Source organism: Mesoplodon bidens (assembly GCF_964165515.1).
Source record: "Mesoplodon bidens genome assembly, chromosome: 12".
Taxonomy (NCBI): Eukaryota; Metazoa; Chordata; class Mammalia; order Artiodactyla; family Ziphiidae; genus Mesoplodon; species Mesoplodon bidens.
In genome coordinates this window covers 57,400,868-57,421,300 of record NC_138168.1, presented here as the reverse complement: position 1 = coordinate 57,421,300, position 20,433 = coordinate 57,400,868, and the positions used below count along the sequence as shown (strand labels likewise).

Sequence of the window (20,433 nt, the reverse complement as noted above, 5' to 3'; positions counted from 1 at the left end):
AAATTGACTACTACCAAAAGACAGCATCTAATGAGTGCCTAATAAAGAACATAGACAAAGTAGGGGAGAATTATCCTACAATGAGGGTATGAGCTTTTAAGTTGAATAATATACTAATATCTAATGATTGCTGAGCTCTTATATACAACGATGTTATCTAAAGTACTTTACATTCATTAATTAATTTGATCCTCCGAACAATCCTATGAGACGTGCACTATTATTTTCCCCATTTGGCAGATAAGAGTAGTAAAGTACAAAGTAACTTATCTAATGTTTACAAAGTGAAATGGTAAACAAGAGGGAATTTGAATCCAGTCAGCCTAGCATGAGAGTTCATGCCCTTCATTTGCAATGCTCCACTCTCTGGGTAGTGGTGATGGTGGTGAAGCTGGTGGTGGTGGTGGTGGAAGTGGTGGAGGTGAAGGTGGAGGTGGAGGTGGTGATGAGGTGGTGCTGGATGTGGTGGAGGTGGAGGTGGAGGTGGAGGTAGAGGTGGAGGTGGTGGAGGTGGTGGAGGTGGTGGAGGTGGAGGTGATGGAGGTGGTGGAGGTGGAGGTGGAGGTGGAGGTGGAGGTGGAAGTGGAGGTGGTGGAGGTGGTGGAGGTGGAGGTGGAGGTGGTGATGAGGTGGTGGAGGTGGAGGTGGAGGTGGAGGTGGAGGTGGAGGTAGTGGAGAGTGAGGTAGTGGAGGAGGTGGTCGTAGTGGAAGCAGTGGTGGTGTTGGTGTTAGGACGTTTGGCGTCATGCCAGCTATTCACAAGGACAGTCGGGAGAAGTGCAGACAATTTTTGATACTAGTCTTACTGTTAATTTGGGGCCAGATTTGGAAATGCCTTGAATGCCATGTGGAAGTGGGGGTCTTTATCCTTTAATCAGTGGCAGGTATTGATCATTTTTCAGCAAGCAATTTATAAGCTGAAAGTCATATTTAAAAAATGATAATAATAAACTGGGCTGGAAAGTTGATGAAAGAACTAAATGAAGGCAGAAAGTCTATTTGCAGACTTTGGGGGAGGGAGGAATACCTGAACTTAAAAGAGATGACTTTGAACCAGGAGCCAGAATCTTCAAATACTTTTTTTTTTTAACTTTTTGGCCACGCCCTGAGGCATGTGGGATCTTAATTCCCCAACCAGGAACCGAACCTGCGGCCCCTGCATTGGAAGCGCAGAGTCTTAACCACTCGACCGCCAAGGAAATTCCTCAAATATTATTTTTGACCACAATGCTGAGCAGTTCCTGAGGGAAACTGTGTACAGAGGACCAGGCCCAGAAAAAGCATGTCTTTAATACTACGGAGTCTTGACTCCTGAGGAATGACATCTTTTGCTTGAAGCCAGATGGACGGATTGTGTGGAGAGCTCTGTCTAATTGGAGGCAGGACTAGAACGTAGACCAAAAGGTGCCAAGAAGTCTCAGAATTCTTAAGCCTCCTCAGCCTACCCTTGTCGTGGTGAGTGCGGTGAGAGGAGTCTAAGAGGGGTAGCTCAGAGAGGAGAGAGCAAGCATCTGCACGTGCAAGAGGGCCCAGGGTATCTCTTGAAACAGGCTTAACACATGCCCTCCTGCTACAATTTCATCCCTGGCGACCAGGTCATGCTACCCATCATGGACAGAAGTTGGGAAGAGAAGGGCTTCCAGCAGCACCTGCAATAGTCAAAGCACAGGTGATCTAAGTGCTGCTTATGGTGGTGGATATGGGAGCAGAAAAGAAGGACTTGATAAGAGATCACACTGACTGAAAGAATGGAACCATCAAAAATACCAGTTTTGGGCTTCCCTGGTGGCGCAGTGGTTGAGAGTCCGCCTGCCGATGCAGGAGACACGGGTTCATGCCCCGGTCCGGGAGGATCCCACATGCAGCGGAGCGGCTGGGCCCGTGAGCCATGGCCGCTGGGTCTGTGCGTCCGGAGCCTGTGCTCCGCAATGGGAGAGGCCACAACAGTGAGAGGCCCGCGTACTGCAAAAAAAAACCCAAAAAAACAAAAAAACAAAACAGTCTTGAGCCAAAATAATGTGCCAAGAGAACTATGGGGACCAGAAAGAGATGCTTGCTCTGAGTAGACAATTATTCCTCCCTTTTTTTTTAATGCATCACAGTATAGCAAAGCTCACCAAACTTAAAAGAAATTTCAAATTCCTGCTGCACCATCTTGAAGGCTTCAACAAAGGCTAGTAATTCAATACGCAAGTTTCTCTACAGGTTTATGTCTTTTTTAATTTGGAGAGATTTTTTAAAGGGAGTGTACATATAAGATACTCATACATCTGTAGGCCAGAAAATGATAATGGTTTCTTAATAAAAAATAATAGTTTCTATTTCTTGAGTACTGATTTTGTTCCAAGCATTATGCTAAGTGCTTTATACACACTACAGCAATAATGCTCACAACAGCATTGCAAAGGCTATTGTTCTCATTTTGCTGATGAGGAAATTTAGGCACTGAGAAGTTAAAAATGTTAAGAAATTCGTCCCAAGACACATGGCTAGTAAATGGCCAATTCATGCTGCAAACCTAGATCTGACTTCAACATGTCTTATCTAGAGTTACAAACTGGTGTTCATATTGCCTCTGATTTCATTTTTCTAGTATCTGTCAAACCTACAAGTTTTGCTCAGGTGGTCACTACAAAATTAAAAGGTGTTCTTTTAACTAGATCGCAACTCACTGGTTATTTAACTAAATTACTAATCAATCAGTTTAGTCAATACTCTTAATTCTTTATTTATTAAAGCATGAAATTGACCATGTGCCAAGCTTATCAATCTGCTGGAGAAACTGAAAATAGAGATTTTCCTTCCATGTCCTCAGTTTATCATCCATGGAGAGACACACTTTGAGAAATAAGGTACAGCATTCCAAAACGATGCAGAATATCACTACACAGCATACCAATTAGACCCTTATTATAGTACAGAATTCTATTCTGGAGTCACCAATTTGAGTCCAGTTTGGAGAAAGGCTACACCTAGTATGCAAAATGACAGCAATGATTGGGATGATAATTTAATGTAAACCCTACCACCAATTCTTGCAAAGAGACTAAGGCAGTAACTTTTTTTTTCTCATCTATATTTAAAATTTGTTTCTTTTTACCTTTTGACCCCCTTCATCCATTTCTCTCATCCTCCAGCCCCCAACCTCTTGACAACCACCAATCTGTTCTTTGTATCTATGAGTAATAACTTTTTAAAAAAATTAAAACTATAGTAGGTCAACAATACGTCAATTAAAACATAAATAAACATTGTAAAGGATGAATAAAAAAATACATGTAAAAAATTAAACTTCAATTGATACAAACCAAAGACAATAACTGAAATAATTTTTCAGAACCAATCAGACAAAATAGCTATTTTTCATGGCATCATTCAGGTACTCCCTTTCCCAAATAGTTATTTGGTCCTGAAAAACCCAAGTAATTAATTATCTCCTTGGCTTTAGCAGCAAAGATCTAGAATGATAAAAATATTTCAGACTGAAATTTTAGAAAGTAAAGTTAGAAGGGAAAAGTCACAGACCTGAGTTACCTCAGCCTGCACGGGAACATTAATTCAGTAAATCCTCAAGTACAGGAGAGGTTGCTGACCGCCTTCTCCACTGACGCGAGCACAGAGGGGCAAGGCAGCACCGTGCCTGGCATGTAGCAGCTGCACAAACAATTCATAATAACAAGGTCCCTTCCAAACAGGAACAATGCAGGAAAAGGTAACCCTCTTGGTGAGAGTTGTCTCTTGCTCAAAGTCGTTAAAAACCAAGTAGAGTTTAGATCTAGGGATGACATTTCTTGGAATATTCCCCAAAGAGAGCCAGTTATGCTCCCAGCCACGCTGTGGGCCCAAAGTTGCTATTTCCTCATGAAAATTTGCCACTTTTATCTGGTCGCTGCCACCCACGCCATGTTCTATGATCTCAAGAAATGAAACTCACTTCCCTAAATCAATCACCAAAAGGGATTTTAGACCTAAGTGATGCTAAACTTAGAGAAAGGGAGAGAAAAAGGATAGTGACTTCTTAACAACCTTCAATATTTTTCTCTCCAGTTTTATCTTAAAATCACATCTTTTCGATATTGGGGATGAATGTAGAACCGTTGGTAAGCCGTTTCATGAAGGCTCAGGCTTCTGGCATTGAAAACAGAGTTAAAGTGATGAGGTAAAGGCCTTGCTTGGGAATGCAATGACTTAGAGGTAAGCGCAACAGCTCACATCTGCTGAATCTCAACCCAAATAATACTTTAAAATTTTGTCTCATCTTAAGTCACCAGGAGAATGTTTCTTGTGATATTGCTCCATTTAACAGGGGATCTATCATTATTCAGAAGCATCAGGGACTTAAGCTCACATCTCACTGTAATAAGTTCCAATGCAGCCCTCAAATTAGTCACACAGAGAAATACACTGTGTATTGAAATACATCCATTTTCTGCATGTTCAGTAGAACACAGAAGCTATTTTGTTTCACAAGTATAACATGATGATTTTTATGGGGGAAGTGAAGAATAATTTATCCAGTGGGGGAGGAATGTAATTAGCTTGAATAGAGAGTATTGGAATTGGGCCAGGACAATAGCCAAGTTACTGAAAAAAATATCCCATTTCGGACACCAAAAATTAAACTGGTGTCCCCCTGTAGAAGCTTGCGTTCTAGTGGTTATATTATCCCTCTCTCAAAGTAGAAAATATGTAATAAGGTACTAAAGAACTACATCAGAAATAACATTTGCAGGGGATCCACTGCATGCTAGACACTGTGCTAAACATTCTTAGTCTTCATGATTCCTCTGTGCCAGTCTGCACAGGCAAGCTCCCTCCACACCCCCAAAAATGCCTGTCCCTTGGCCCCCTCTTCAGCCTACAAGTGATCCCCAGTGGCGCAGTGCTCTTTCAGAAAAACAGACCTGGAAAGAAAGAGGCCAGAGCAGATTGGAAATAGGCTGCAGCTGTGAAGCAGGAAATTCCAAGGTCCCTGGCACCCGGATGATGGCTTAATAGGCAGCATGGGTGCATAGAACACAAGCTCCAGGGGAGTGTGCCCCTTGAACTGCACACTCCTCAAGGTGATGCCCAGAGGCAAGAACAGGGATTTCCAAAATGTGGAACCTGGTGCAGATCCCCATGTACCTTTCCACCTCCTGCCTGGGTCTAAGGCTAGTGCTACCAACCTGGGTCTAACTCAAAGCTTATGCTCTTAACCACTAGGCGAACAGTTTCATAGAACACTACTGGGTTCAAAAATTGCTACCTGAAGGAGTGATTGCATGAGACCGGGGACCTGTCCTCTTGAAGTTTAGTAGAAAAAGACTTGTATTTTATCTATGGAACAAAATGGAAAAGATCTTGGGCTAAAGGAGCAAAAGAGCTCTGATCATGACCAGTTTTCACACCTGTGACATTTGGTTAGACTTGCCTGGAGGTGCCCCAATGGCTTGGCTGTCAGGAAAGTCACTGGTTTCCCAGAGCATGGGCTCCAGCCTGGGGCCTCGCCACCACAGCTCAGGACTCAACGTTCTACCTGTCTCAAACAGCTCAGAGGCAGTACTGGGTTATGTTGCTTAACCTGTTGTCTACTTTTCGGGGTGGATAAAGAAGAAAATAAAGGAACTGAAAGTCTGTTTCATCAGCATCAAAAACTATCTCAGCAGGGCCTCCTGGTAACAGGTTAAGGTGTTGTTCATTTGTATTGTGTTCAAATAAAATAACCCCTAAATGTAAGGGAAGTAGAAATTTAGATTCTTTATTAGCCTTTCTACAACACAAGAAAAGGGATTTTTCTTTTTTTGTTGAAGTATAGTTGATGTACAATGTTATATTAGTTTCAGGTGTACAGCAAAGTGATTCAGATATATATATATTCTTTTTCAGATTCCTCTCCCATACAGGTTATTACAAAATATTGAGGACAGTTCCCTGTGCCATACAGTAGGTCCTTGTTGTTTACCTATTTTGTATATAGTAGTGTGTATATGTTACTCCCAAATTCCTAATTTATCCCTCCCCCACACTGAAAAAGGATTTTTTAAAAAATAATGTTTTCTTTTATGATTACAAAAAAAGGACATGCTTTTGGGGAATAATTTTAAAAATGTGGAAATGTACAATGAAAAGTCAATCATAATCCCACCAACCAAGACAATGACCATTAGTATTTTATTGCACTTTCACATTCTAAAATTACCAGTTACTTAATTACAGCTTCTCTTTTCATCTAACATTTAAATAAGCATTCTCCCATATTACTAAGAGTCTTTGGATACATTATTTTAATAGCTATATTGTACCCCATTGTGTAGATTTACTTAGGGTTAATAATTTACTTAATTAACTCATTGTTCCCATGTTGTTTTAGGGCTTTGTTTTTCTTGTTGTTTGTTTTTGCTTTTATTTTCATTTTGATGAATAATATTGTATTTATTTCCTTATTTTGCCTTTAATATAATATTATGTGCGAATCTATAGAATATATAAACACATAAAATATATCTGAGGAAGTAGGATAACTGGGTCAAAGGGCAGACTATTATTAAGGTTCTGCTGAATTGCTTTCTAAAACCAGGGATCCAGTCTAAACACCAGATTCTTATTCCACCTCTCCCATCAGCATGGAGCACTACAATTTGTTTGAATATCTGACGACTGATAAGTAAGCATGGCATCTCATTATTGTAATCTGTATTTATAAGGAAAACAATTTAAATGAATGGAATTATGCCACTTTTACCATTAAAATGTATTAAAAGATCATTTTATCTGATTGTCAAAAATATTTCCTGACTTCCAATCAATGATAAAGTCATAAAAAAATCTCTGAATTTACTTTGTTCTTAAACATTTTATTTTATTTATTGCTGTTCTTAAAATCAGAGGTGTAAATGTCCTTGGCCTGGTCTACAGAAAGGGCAGACTTTGGGGTGCATGTCTAAAAACTTAAATGAGTTTAAATGATTCCATTTTATTCCTGAAAACTCTAGTCTATTCCCCTCAAATTCAACTTCTTAAGAATCATAGTGGCCTCTAGCACTAGCTGGAATTATTGCTTCTTATCTTTGAAGCTTATTATGAATTTTCTTTTCTTTTTTTTTTTTTTTGTGGTACACGGGCCTCTCACTGCTGTGGCCTCTCCCGTTGCGGAGCACAGGATCTGGACGCGCAGGCTCAGCGGCCATGGCCCACGGGCCCAGCCGCTCCGCGGCATGTGGGATCTTCCCGGACCGGGGCACGAACCCGCGTCCCCTGCATCGGCAGGCGGACTCTTAACCACTGCGCCACCAGGGAAGCCCTGAACTTTCATTTTTATTATACTTCCCATTCTCCAAAGCATTGCATGCCATGTGATTATTTTTCAAAACTCAAACATAATTTTTTGGTGACGTCGATGAGGATTATGCCTTACCATTCAAGCTAACTGTATTTAAAAACACGCACACAAAAAAGCACAAGGGAAGAGGTATGAGGATTACCAGCTTGAAGGGAGACTCGCTTGCTAGAAAAGCGTCCACACACTAACTTCAGCAGGATGTGGGACTTTTGCCACTGACTTTTTTCTATTCATGGTCTCACTTGTGAACAGCAGAAGCAAACGGAGCTGGTTGGTGGTCTGTGCTTGTCCAGTCAATGCTGGGAAACTGTCAGGATTACAATGCTCCTTTGTTGGCTGGCTTGGCAGCGATGCCATGAGCTGAATGGGCCACAGAGACTGAACTAGTTATGACGACTGCTGGGTCCTCCCAAATGACCAGAGGGCCTCCCCACCTCATTGCCCAGCCACCCTGGGATGACTGCATGGACGCGGAGATGCCCCAATTCCTCCTACCAATATGCTGCCCCAAGTTGGCCAGTGGAGAATGCTGACTTCCTGATGACCAATCTAATTCAGTAGGGGTACCAAGGTCACTGGAAACTTGCAAAAAGAACGCAGATAAAGGAGATAGAAAGTAAATCCTGAAACTGCTATGCTGTAATGATGTGCTAATCTCTCCCACTGAAATTGCACACGGATGTTTGGAGATGGAGAGTGAAGGATTAAAAAATAAACTCGGAAGAAAACAGAAAAAGAAGCTCCCCTATGATGATATTCATGGGAAAAATCTGATCTGACCAATTTAGGTCATAAGGATTTTTATGTTTGTTTTTGACAAATCACATGTCCCAGAGCCCCAGTTTTCAGATTTAGGTGCAGCCCCAAATAACAGAGAGAAAGAAACTGAAGATTATGAAGCAGGTAGGACAAAAAGATTACTAAATAAAGATGAGTTGTTTTCTAACAGCTTTCTGCTAACCCAGACCCCCTGGTTTTGTTTAAGAAGTCCACTGCCTTTGAAAATACACAGGGTCTTTTCAACAGCAAAAGATCAAATGATGGGGGCTTCCCTGGTGGCGCAGTGGTTGAGAGTCCACCTGCCGATGCAGGGGACACGGGTTCGTGCCCCGGTCCGGGAGGATCCCACATGCCGCGGAGCAGCTGGGCCCATGAACCATGGCCACTGAGCCTGCGCGTCCGGAGCCTGTGCTCCACAACGGGAAAGGCCACAACAGTGAGAGGCCCGTGTACCACAAAAAAAAAAAAAAAAAAAAAAATCAAATGATGTTAATCACGCAGCGAGTCCTAACCCTTTAAGGAAGCTGTTGTCTCTTTACATTATAAACATCCCGGCTATACTAGCTGTAACAATTTTTATCTTAGCCTGTTTTTTCTTCTTCTTCTTCCTCTCTCTTTAAATTTTAGGTTTCGCCAATCTTTCTTCTACCTCCTTTCTAACCCCCATCAAGGAAAAATCTGTTGTGCCTTAGAACAAAGGAAGACAAGAAGACGGGGCAGTGAGTACACCCATCTCCCCATTTTCAACTCCATGTCCTCCACACTTCTGAGTTGGTCATTGTAGACTACGTTCTAGTAGAAAAGCCACATCCACAGGGCACTGCATATAGCTCAGGGTTCTCCCTGCTCAACATCTCTGCTCCTCCTCAGCTATTGGTTTGGCCTGATGGGTTCAGTTCCACTTACCACAGTTATGGATACATTTACAGATATGATCAGCAGCTTTTTTTTTTTTGGATACAATCTTTGCTTCAGAAAGATAATAATCATATATTGAATTCTGTAGCATGTTTAGCTGAAAGAAGAATTGATTGGGGTAGAGAGAAGGATGTATGACAGTTGTCTTCAGATATTTGACCTACCACCCTGTTGACATAGGATTGGACTTCTATAGGAATACAGAACCATCACAGCAGTGATTCTTCAGTGGGAGTGGTGGTGGTGAGTAGAGACAGTTAGGGACGTCTTCAGTTTACATCTCTGCTGAGATGCTAATGTGTCTGCAGTAGAATGCCATTGTTATCCTGAGAGTTTGACCTATTTCTTAGGAGGGTTAGGATGGAAAAAATTGAGATGGATCAAACTGGACTATAAATTTTGCCAAATCAGTTGAAGTATATGTAATTCTCTTATCTTTTTACTCCTAAAGCCCAACAGGGCCTGACATGTAGCAGATGCTCAAAAATGCTTTTCGAAGTATTATTTTGTTGATGAATGAAAACAAAACTTCAGGGAAGCAAATTTCACCTTAATATAAGTGGAATGATCTAATAAGAAGCACTGTCCGAGGTGGGCTATGAGAGACAGTGAGCTCTCCATATTTGGAGGAGTTCAAACATAAACTGTGGATACTGTTATGTAAGCTGGGGGTTTGACCCGGTTTATGAGGCAAAAACAGTGGCAGCCCATTAGCCCCTGGCCAAGGAAAAGCTCCAACACTTTCTACTTCATGACCATGAACAGATTCATTTTTTGAAGGGTATAAAAAGATGCATCCTGTAATATCATCAGTTTAAGCCAGGAACCAAATCCTGTGCTCTGCTTTCTGGGAGCTTTGTTCAATTTGAGCCACAGTTTACTAAATCCTAGGTTTTTAATTTCTATTCATGATAATAAAGTTGTTTTTTTTTGTTTACTAAGAATAATACTTGTACCTTTGAAACTCTCCGTGGACATAGTCTTCTTCACTAGAGCACCATTTGAATGCTGATACGTATTAGTCTAGAGCTGTGGTTGATAGGTCCTAAAAACCCAGTTCCTTCTTCCTACAGAACCAAAGGCTTCTAAACCCATCTCTTTGTCACACTAATTTGGAACCCAAATTTCCAAATTAACTTAAGAATGGCCCACAAGAGAATTTCAACGCTCCTGAAACATTGGAAGTCTTTTAAGATTTTCCCTTCCCTTCTCCTCTTCTTCCTTTTCCTCCTCCTTCCTCTTCTTTTTCTTCTCCTCCTTCTTCTTTTAATTCTCAACGAAGTTTATCATCTCAGGAAATGTGGTACCTTGATAATCTCTTTGATATCCATGCATCCCACATTGATTTACACTGAACAACTGTGGTCCATTAAAAAGACTTAATAAAGTGGAAGCCTCGTGCCCAACCATAAGATTTGCTGTGATGATCTTTTGGTGAAGAGCGCCACCTCTCAAGAGCAAACCAAGGTGACCTTTCTGTGGGCCAGAGTCGGAAGAACCGTCCGCCAGAAGAGTGAATCAGGGATCGCTAGCATTTTCTCCTTGCACAGCATTCAATTACCTTTTGGACCAACAATGGTAAAGCACCTGAGATTGTACCTCATGACTGTTTTAGCCAGAGTGTCTCTGGGCTCTAAAGTTATTATTCACCATCTATGAATTCACTTTTAAAAGACAGTAATTCTTAATCTATTTCTCAGTCTGCACCATTCTTTAAAATCTTGGATTTTCTACTGAATAAAACAAGTCTCCAGACTTTATTCCGATTAAGAATTCTTTCTTAGCATTTTAGGTATCTCACAGGTCTTCTAGGCTCCTCTTGTTACAGGTGCAGAAGGTGAGGTCCGGAGTAGACCAGTGATGACATATACCTCCCCTTTTGACCCCGCACCTGTTGACTACTACCTTCAGGCCCTCCCCTTTGGGCCACATTCCCCTGTCTTGGGTTCCCAGAATTTTGCAGTTTAGAGGGTAACTGGAAAGACTGGGACTGTATTGAAACTAATTGTGATATCTTAGGTCATATGCATTTTATCTTTATAACTTTATCATGTTCTATTTGTGCTAATAAAGTACAAATCTCTCTCTTCACAACACATAAAAAACCACAGATGTTGATTCTAAATTGAATTATATTAGTCACTGCCTATGCCGCTAAAATCATTCATGTAAAATTTTTGAAAAAAGCATTTTAGGTTCTTCTTCCTTTCCCAGGAGTTTTAAGTGATTTAAAATATATACGTGCATGTATTATTTGATGTTAATACAGCTTTTCCTAAATAGCATGCTTGACGCTTAACAGAGATTTTTGGAGCTAGTGTATTCTGAGTGCCAATGGAGGGAAATTTACCTTATAATATATGATTTACTATAAAGGGGTGTTGCTACTGCAGAAGAAAGGCAAGGAGAGAAGGATGAGAACTTGGGGTTCAAGTTCAGTGTCTGACACTTAGCAGCTCTGTGAATTAACCCAAATAAAACTCTCCTGGTGGAGGCATGTGTGTTGCTCGCAGGGACGGGGGGGTGGGGTGGGGAAGGAGTGGTAAGAAAATCTATGCTGCCTTTCTCATTGAATTGTTGTTAGCATCAAGGTCAATAATATAGTTGAAAGTTCTTTGAAACTTATAAATCAAAGTTAAGTTAGTATTATAATGGCCAGAGCATTTGCTTGCTGCCATGTAGCATGTGAAGTGGAAGTCATATGTTTAAAGGTTAAAATCTGGGCTCTTTGACCTGCCAATTTGGATGGAATCCTAACTTCAATACTTCCTAGCTGTGTGCCCTCTGGTGAGTTACTAAACCTGCCTAAGCCTGACATCCTGAGGGAATGTAAATTGGTGCTGCCACTATGGAGAACAGTCTGGAGGTTCCTTAAAAAACTAAACATAGAGCTACCATGTGATCCTGCAATCCCACTCCTGGGCATATATCTGGAGAAAATTTTAATTCGAAAAGGTAGGGAATTCCCTCGCAGTCCAGTGGTTAGGACCAGGCACTTTCACTGCAGAGGGCCCAGGTTCAATCCCTGAAAAGATACATGCACCATAATGTTCATAGCAGCACTACTTACAACAGGCAAGACATGGAAGCAACCTAAATGTCCATGGACAGAGGAATGGATAAAGAAGATGCGAGATAGATATATAAAATGGGATACTACTCAGCCATAAAAAAGAACGAAATAATGCCATTTGCAGCAACATGGATGGACCTAGAGATTACCATACTAAATGAAGTAAGTCAGAAAGAGAAAGACAAATACTATATGTTATCATTTATATGTGAAATATAAAATATGACACAAAGGAACTTATTTACAAAACAGAAACAGACTCAGACATAGAAAACAAACTTATGGTTACCAAAGGGGAAGGGGGGTGGGGGAGGGATAAGTTAGGAGTTTGGGATTAGCAGATACACACACTATATATATAAAATAGATAAACAACAAGGTCCTACTGTATAGCACAGGGAACTACATTCAATATCCTGTAATAAACCATAATGGAAAAGAATATGAAAAAGAATATATATATATATATATATATAACTGAATCACTTTGCTGTACACCTGAAACTAACACAACATTGTATTGTAAATCAACTACACTTCAATAAAAAATAAATAAAAGTTAGAGTACAGTGATGCATGCAAGGCACCAAGTGGGATGTCCAGCCCATAGCAAATAAACATTAGTTTGTTTTAGCACTATGAGATTCCTGGCTTTTTCTGTTCACACAGTTCTGTGGGATAAATAATCTGGGAGAGTTGAGCCTTTTAGCCCTTAAAATATTTTACTTAGGGGTCCCTCCCCTATGACTAGAGCTCTAGCTGAGACATCGCCTCAAAGGACACAGAGCAAATGAAAGTGTCATGAAACAAAATTATGAACAGAAGGATTCATAAGTTTGAGGGATAAATCCAAGAATATCTGCTTTTTATTCTGCCCTCCCTACTCTCGTCTTCAGAACTATGTCCCTTACAAAAAATTTCAACTCCAAGAGAAGAGTCGATTTCAGGATGTCTTCTTTTTTTTTTTTTTTTTTTTTTTTGGTGGTACGCGGGCCTCTCACTGTTGTGGCCTCTCCCGTTGCGGAGCACAGGCTCCGGATGCGCAGGCTCAGCGGCCATGGCTCACGGGCCCAGCCGCTCCGCGGCATGTGGGATCTTCCCGGACCGGGGCACGAACCCGTGTCTCCTGCATCGGCAGGCAGGCTCTCAACCACTGCGCCACCAGGGAAGCCCAAGGATGTCTTCTTGACTCTGTTCCTAGTAAGTGTCCCCAGTAATCTTAGACCCTTTATAAATCTTATGAACTTATAAATAAGTCATTGTTTTAAAAAATTATGTTATAAATAACTCGGTTCATTTACCCTATTTCTTCCTTTAGATTATGAACTGTGTGAAGCCTAGCCTCTTCCTGTTTTTCTCACTGTACCCAATGTTTAAGTTCCATGAATGATCCAAAGATCATTAACGCCTTAACATTACATGCACTTGGACTCATGTGCTTTTATCACCTACTTGTTGGGTATCCTTGGGAAAGTTGCTTCAATTCTCTGAACCTTGGTTTCTTTGCTCATAAAATGAAGGCAACCTTGCAGAGTCCTCATGAATCTTGGTAGTAATACCTGGAAAGCCCTTAACACATAATAAGACTTCAATAAAGGGTCACAATCAGTGTTTCTCTCCTTTAAGTTGTCTAATATGATTATTATCACCATGGTGGCCACCATTTCTATGCCTATCATTGGCCCAGATTCCCAAGAACTAAAGGAAAACAGAAGAAAGGATACAGAAAAAGCCAGAGAAGCATGATGAGAGCAGAAAGATTTTGCTAAAACCAAATCAGCAAACACAGGACAATAAATGTATTCCACCATCCAAAGGTGACAGTGGTTTCAGCATGCTGATAAAAGAGAACACTGGTGAGATAGTGCCACTTAGTGGTGGTCTCTTAATATTACATGCAGCGACTTCGTAAGCGGTGGGGAAATATTAAATAATTGCCAAAGGAGCCTCCAGTTTATTCCTCTTGTCTCGTTTGAGAAGGTGGGGACCATCCTGAGTGGGGCTGTGCACAGCGCTGTGCTCACAGACCTGCTCAACAGCACTTTGTTGTTTGCTTGTTACTTCTACATTAATAGTTAGAGCCTCCCTGGGCTTATAAATTAGCTCATTAGCAACAAGTCAGCAATCCAACATATTAACCAATCACAAAGTAACAAAGGGTGATGAGATTCTTGACATTTGCAAGTTAAGCTGTGGCCTTGATCACCATTTCCCCATCTGCAAAGAAGGAAGAAAATACTTATTTTTTTATACATTTATCAAAATTAAGTTCATAAAATTATGAACGTTTAAGGAAGAATGTTTTATCTGTCATGATAGTGCGTCCTGCAGTTACTTACTCAAAATTATAATCTTTTCAACACAACGATGTTAAGTGAGGAGTTTTACAGTGTTCCACAGACATCCAGTCCCGAGTCCCTGGGAAAGAGAAAATAAGCAGATTCCATTAACTTTATATTATTTATTCACTTGTTCATAGTAGGATCTATGAAGACAAACTAACTCCACCAATAAAAGAAAAATCCAGTAGCCCAAGTATAAAGCAGCATACCCTTCAACTGTAAGGAACTCTTTTTTTAAAGTTTAGAATTTTAGAATTAGAAGGCACTTTAAAAATTAGAAGGTTCAGCTCCTTCTTTTACAGATGACTCTGTTTATCTAACTCACATATTCTGTGATTTTGTCTTGTACCCTTGACTGCTGTGTTAGGATTTGTTACAGAGCAGGCTGGTTCTATTAACAAGTCAGGCTGTAAAACACCTTCTACAATGTGTCATTTATTTGGAGAGAGGGGGCCTGGGAGAGAATTAGAAACAGCTGAAGGCATATACAAGCCCATTGCTGCTCCGGTTTTAAAGGCAGTTTAAAAGCTCAGATGAAGAGAGAACAGGCAGAAACAGAAAGTTAGAGCAGGACAGATGTTGCGGCTGCTGTCTCTGGCCCTAGACGGGCCCTGGCCTCAGAGACAGGAAGGACCATCCCGGCAGTTTGAGATGCCTCCTCCCCCAACACTCTGCCACCCAGCCTCACGCGGGCATGGAAGAAGAGGGGAACACATGTGTCCCAATCCTGAATGCCCTCGCTTTAAAGAAATGCCATGGCTTTTGGACCAATGGTATCTCTTCTGGTAGAAGGTGGAAGACATCTCCCAGATAGACTGATTTTGTTCATTAAATTAACGTTTTTGAGCTCCTGACTTGGGCTATTCTACAAATCTCACAACGATTTTCAGGCCTTCGGGCAAGGTGATTCCATCCCTGAAGGGCATCTCCTTTTTACACCTCCACCACCACCATCACCATCTTCTTGTCACCACATCTAGGGGAATGTCATGCTAGGTTCTAGGCTCCGAGGATAAAAGATGGATCAGACAGAGTGTCTACCCTCAGGAACCTTTCTGTCTAGTATCACCAACATGACAAAACTGCCTGAGAAATATTCCCTGAGCTCAGAAATGTACTTCCAAAAAGTTAAAGAATTCTGTGGCTTCATGGTTTGCCATTTGATTTTCGCACCTTCTGAGGTCAAGTCCCACTCTGAAATGACAGGGGCAACCACCAGAAAAGAAACTTGACCTAATCTGTAAGCTCAAAAATTACCATTTAATTAAGTTGAACCAAAGACACATGCAGAACCTGATTTGTCCCTAGAGAAAGCTTGAGATGCACTTTACCTAGAAGAACCTTTCTGTTCCATATCCCCTTCCAAGCTCTGAAATATGATTCCTTGGCAATATAGCCACTTCCGTATTTACATAATGATGGCATATTCTGACACAGCCTCTCTCTCTGTGTGTGAAATGATCTCCCCACACAGGAGAACTTGATGACTGCCAGGATTCCCACACTGCCATTCTAGAAAGTCCTAGGAGGCGGTATGGATACCAGAAAATTCATGAGCCGTGGTGCTATAAAGTTTCAGTCCTGACACAGCAACTTAATAGGTGTACAATCTTGGGCAAATTATTTAACCTTTCTGAGCCTGTTTCCTCACCTGCAGAAAGCAGGTAACGATACTCTGAAGGATGGTACAAATTTGAATAATATGGCAGAACTCCTAGTGAAGTGTCTGGCACAAATGAGGTGTTCCTTAAAGAAAGGTATTACCACTGCCATCTAAATACTCCTTGTACTCACTTCCTGATACCCTCTCACAACGCCATGCAAGACCACCTGACTGTCCTGTGCTTTTAGTGAGGCCAAACCCTTCAGTTTTAGTATCTGTTCTTGTAGCTAATTGTTTTCCTAGAGTCAATGTTCATTGCCACCACTTGTAATATTCATCACTTGCTGCCTTTGTTGTGTGCTGTTCCCTCGCTTGTTTTCTTCCCTCTTCCATCAAACTTCCTCTATACTTCCTGGCCTGAATGATGCTGTGGTTTGCCCTTTATGACTCTTAAAAGGCACTGAAGTATCTCTGTTCTTTCTGAACATTAAACCAAGAGACCATTAAGTGCCATCTTGGACCCAATCCAATCAGGTTTTGGTTCAATGGCTTAAAGCTGGATGCTCTGTTTGTTTTTCTTCTTTTTCCTGTTAGACACACTTTAAAAATTCCCCGCGCCCCCCCACCCCTTTAATCCTCTGGGTTCCATGCCACTCCAGATGTATAAGATTACTAGAATTTTGGCCTCTGGGATAACTGAGGTGTTGCTACAAAACATATAGGTTTACTCTTTAACAGTTAGGAATGTGCTAGAACAATAGCATTTCTTTTAGTTAGAAGTTAAAAAAAAATTTCCAAACTGTTGAAAGCTGCATATTATCAGAATTGTTTTTCTGGCTTTCTTTTAATATAACTTATTCTATATATTACTTAACTTGGCTGCTGTTTTATAGGAGTAACTATTTTTCTTTATTTAACAGGAAAATGCTACTGCTGAGTACGTATGATAGTATCCTTTCTTTTTCTGTGTGCGGAGAAGGATTCTGCTACCTGGTCTAAGACACCTGATAGGTCACCGTGTAACAGCTCCCAAAACAGTGGCTGGCATCAAGGACCTCTGTGAAATTCACCTGGAAGCCTGCCCTATTCCTGATGACGCATGCTGATGGACAGGGGCAAACTGTAACTTCAGTCACTCTAGGGGGATAATAGTTCCAGTCTGTTCCATCTGATAAGGATGGAGTGATAGAGCAGCTGAAGATTCTTGTACAATTATGAAACACTTTAGTCACTGAAGGTGGGCATCAGTGGAGAAGATTTGGGGGCTTGCCAGAAAACTGGTGTAAGGGATTATTAACTCAGATAATAATTTAAAACAAAAAACAAAACAAAACAGTAATGTTGTCTTTATACATGTAGAACCCCTCCACTCTGTAATCTAGATGTGTCCAGGGGTGACTCTAACACACCCATTAATGGCAATTAGCTTGAAGCCAAACTGTTCTTGCTCAGCTTAAGGTTAACTGTTAAGAAGGTACATCTTTCTTGGCAATGTCTCTGCCACCACCCTCAGCCACCACAGACAGGGTGCACTCTACAGCTGCTCATTTGAGCAGAAAGCCCTCCCTTACCTCTGTCGTTAATGGCTGGTTTTATGGGGGCTGGTGCCCACTCTGACTTTTTTGCTGCACTGCAATACTGCACCACCGGCAAGAAAAGTGGCAAAAGAGAACAAAGCCCAATCTCTTTCCCTTGAGCAAATATTCCTTTTGTAATATTCCCCCACTCCTAGACTTACTATCCTACATTTTTCTTCGGGGAGCTGAATTGCTCTGCTTAACCTAGTAACATAACTGATCAAAGCCTTCCTCGAATTCCCCTCATCTTTCCAGAGTCTCTGTGGCCAACCTCCAGAGCCTTTCTACACTACTTTAAAAAGGGGTTACATGTGAAAATTGTGTGCTATTTTATTTCCTCACTCATTTTAATATAAATTTAACATCCATTTTCACCAATTATAATTCATCAACAATATGAGGAGTTTAATTTTAAGCATTTTCATTTTGGACCTATAGACTGCAGCTTCTTAACTGCAACATTAGCGACATTTGTGCTGGATAATTATTTGTTGTGGCAGGTTGTCGTGTGCTTTGTGGGAATTTTATTAGCAGCCCTGACATCTGCCTTTTAGATGCACACTCCCCTGCTTCGTGACAACCAGACATGTCTCCAAACATTGCCACATGTGCCTTTGGGGCAAAGTCACCCTGAGAGTGAGAGTCGCTGATATAAACCAACTGTTAACCTTTTTATCAATGAAGATATAGCAGGCCGAAGCATCACTTCTTCCTTGGGTGTCTAAAGGAAAAAAAGATTAGAAAGTAGGTTTTGGTCAGACATGATCTCTGTTCTTTCATCAGTTCCTAAAAGCAATTTTTTTTTTTTTTGTGGTACGCGGGCCTCTCACTGCCGTGGCCTCTCCCGTTGCGGAGCACAGGCTCCGGACGCGCAGGCTCAGCGGCCATGGCTCACGGGCCCAGCCGCTCCGCGGCATGTGGGATCCTCCCAGACCGGGGCACGAACCCGCGTCCCCTGCATCGGCAGGTGGACTCTCAACCACTGCGCCACCAGGGAAGCCCCCCTAAAAGCATTTTTATAAATGTTTTCTGGGCAAATTTTCTCAGATCAATCCATTGCTATCTGTTCTTTTGCCCAATGCTTTACCTAAATGACAGTGTACGAAATCTATTTTATACACAGGGTCTCACTTAATTTCCACAGTGATAAGATGTGGTACTCACAGCCAGTTAGCTGGGAAGCAGCAGGGTGTCATGGAAAGGAAGATTTGGAGGAAGACAGGCCAGAGCTTCCCTTCTGGCAGCCCTGTTCACTGTCTATGAAAACTTAGAATAGATACATGAATATGTGTAACTGAATCACTTTGCTGTACACCTGAAACTATCACAACATTGTTAATCAACTATACTCCAATATAAAATTAAAAGTTAAAAAAAAAAGAAAGAAAAGTCAGCCAATTCTTCAGCTTCTGTGCCACTCAGTTTTCTCTTGGAAATGTGCGATTATTATCTTGGAGAAATGTTGGGTGAATTAAAATGAGGAGAGATGTGTGACAGTATATCTCACTTAGTGGAGGCTTAAGCAGTGATAGCTTTTTTTATTAGGACACCAAGCCCAGAGCTTTGTGGACTACCCCACAGCTGCATATTGAAGCAGCTTTCTCAACAGCAGCAGATTTTGCCTCCATTCTGGTCACAGACCTATTTAGGGATCTGATAAATAGAAAAGCCCTCAAATGCAACACAATTTCAGGAGATTTCCATATTCCCCAGAAGTGTATATTAAACCCAAGGGATGAAGGCCTCTAATGAGAGCCTTCTGATTTCACCTTTTCTTCTAGTTGACTCAGTAAGTGATACAAATTGTTTTCCTTGCCCATTGCTTTAAACTGGCACCCCCTTCTAGGGAAACAAATGGGTTCCAAGTCCCCTGATGTTAGTGGTTGGCCAACAAGGCTTTGAAATAAGCCATTGGTCTGGTAGAGTGCAAACAGGCTTGCCAATTTCCCAGCAACAGACATTTAGCATCAGAGAGAAGTAAACCTTTGACGTGTTAAACCCCTCAGATACAGAGGATGCATATGACTACAACTTAACCCAGTCTAGACTTCACTTCCTATGTCAGTGAGAAAATAGAGGCAATCAGAAGAGAGCTCCACAATCTCCCACGACCACAACTGCCATTAATTTGTCACCATATATTCTCCCTTCCTCATGTTTTATGGATGAATGTTCCATATTCCTAAGACCAATCTTTCATCTTGTACCCTAGACTATATCCTCTTCTATCTACTCAAGGCCATCATTCCAGTATTTCTTTCCCTTGTCTCCTACAATACATCATTAATTTTCTCTCTCTACTAGATCACTTCCATCAGTAAACAAAAATACTGTAACATCTCCTGTCTTAAAAAGAAATCTTTCCTCCAGCAGCCCCACTCATTTTAAATGAGTTGCATTTCTCACTCCTGTTCTCTCTGGAACCATCTCCAGGTAGGGTTCTGCTTGCCCCAGCAGACCAAAGCTGCTCTTGTCAAGGTCAGTAGAGACAATGAATTTGCTAAATCCAGTAGTCAAATCTGTCTTTATCTGATATAATGTTGACTTAATTGATCACTTTCCTTCCTTCTAGAAGTATTTTCTTCATTTGGCCTCCAGGACACAACCACCTCTTAATGCTCTACGTACTTCACTGGCCACTCCTTTCTGGTCTCCCAAACTCTAAACGTTGGTTTGCCTGAGAGCTGAGCCTTCAGACATCTTATCTTCTTCATCCACACTTTTCCACCAGGTGGTCTCATCCCGTTGCTTGGTTTTACAAACCATCTTATGTGCTGATGACACAAAGTTGTCACCTTTCCCCTGACCTCCCGATTTAT

General features: G+C 41.3%; 1 long non-coding RNA gene across 1 annotated transcript in view; it reads right to left on the bottom strand.

Moving 5' to 3' along the window:
* The window catches only part of LOC308626322, a 34,590-nt gene that overhangs the window by 13,191 nt on the left and 966 nt on the right, over positions 1-20,433 (bottom strand). Inside the window, exon 2 of the long non-coding RNA XR_014017226.1 lies at positions 14,432-14,510. This is a non-coding gene — a long non-coding RNA (uncharacterized lncRNA). The remainder of the gene's footprint in view (positions 1-14,431; positions 14,511-20,433) is intronic.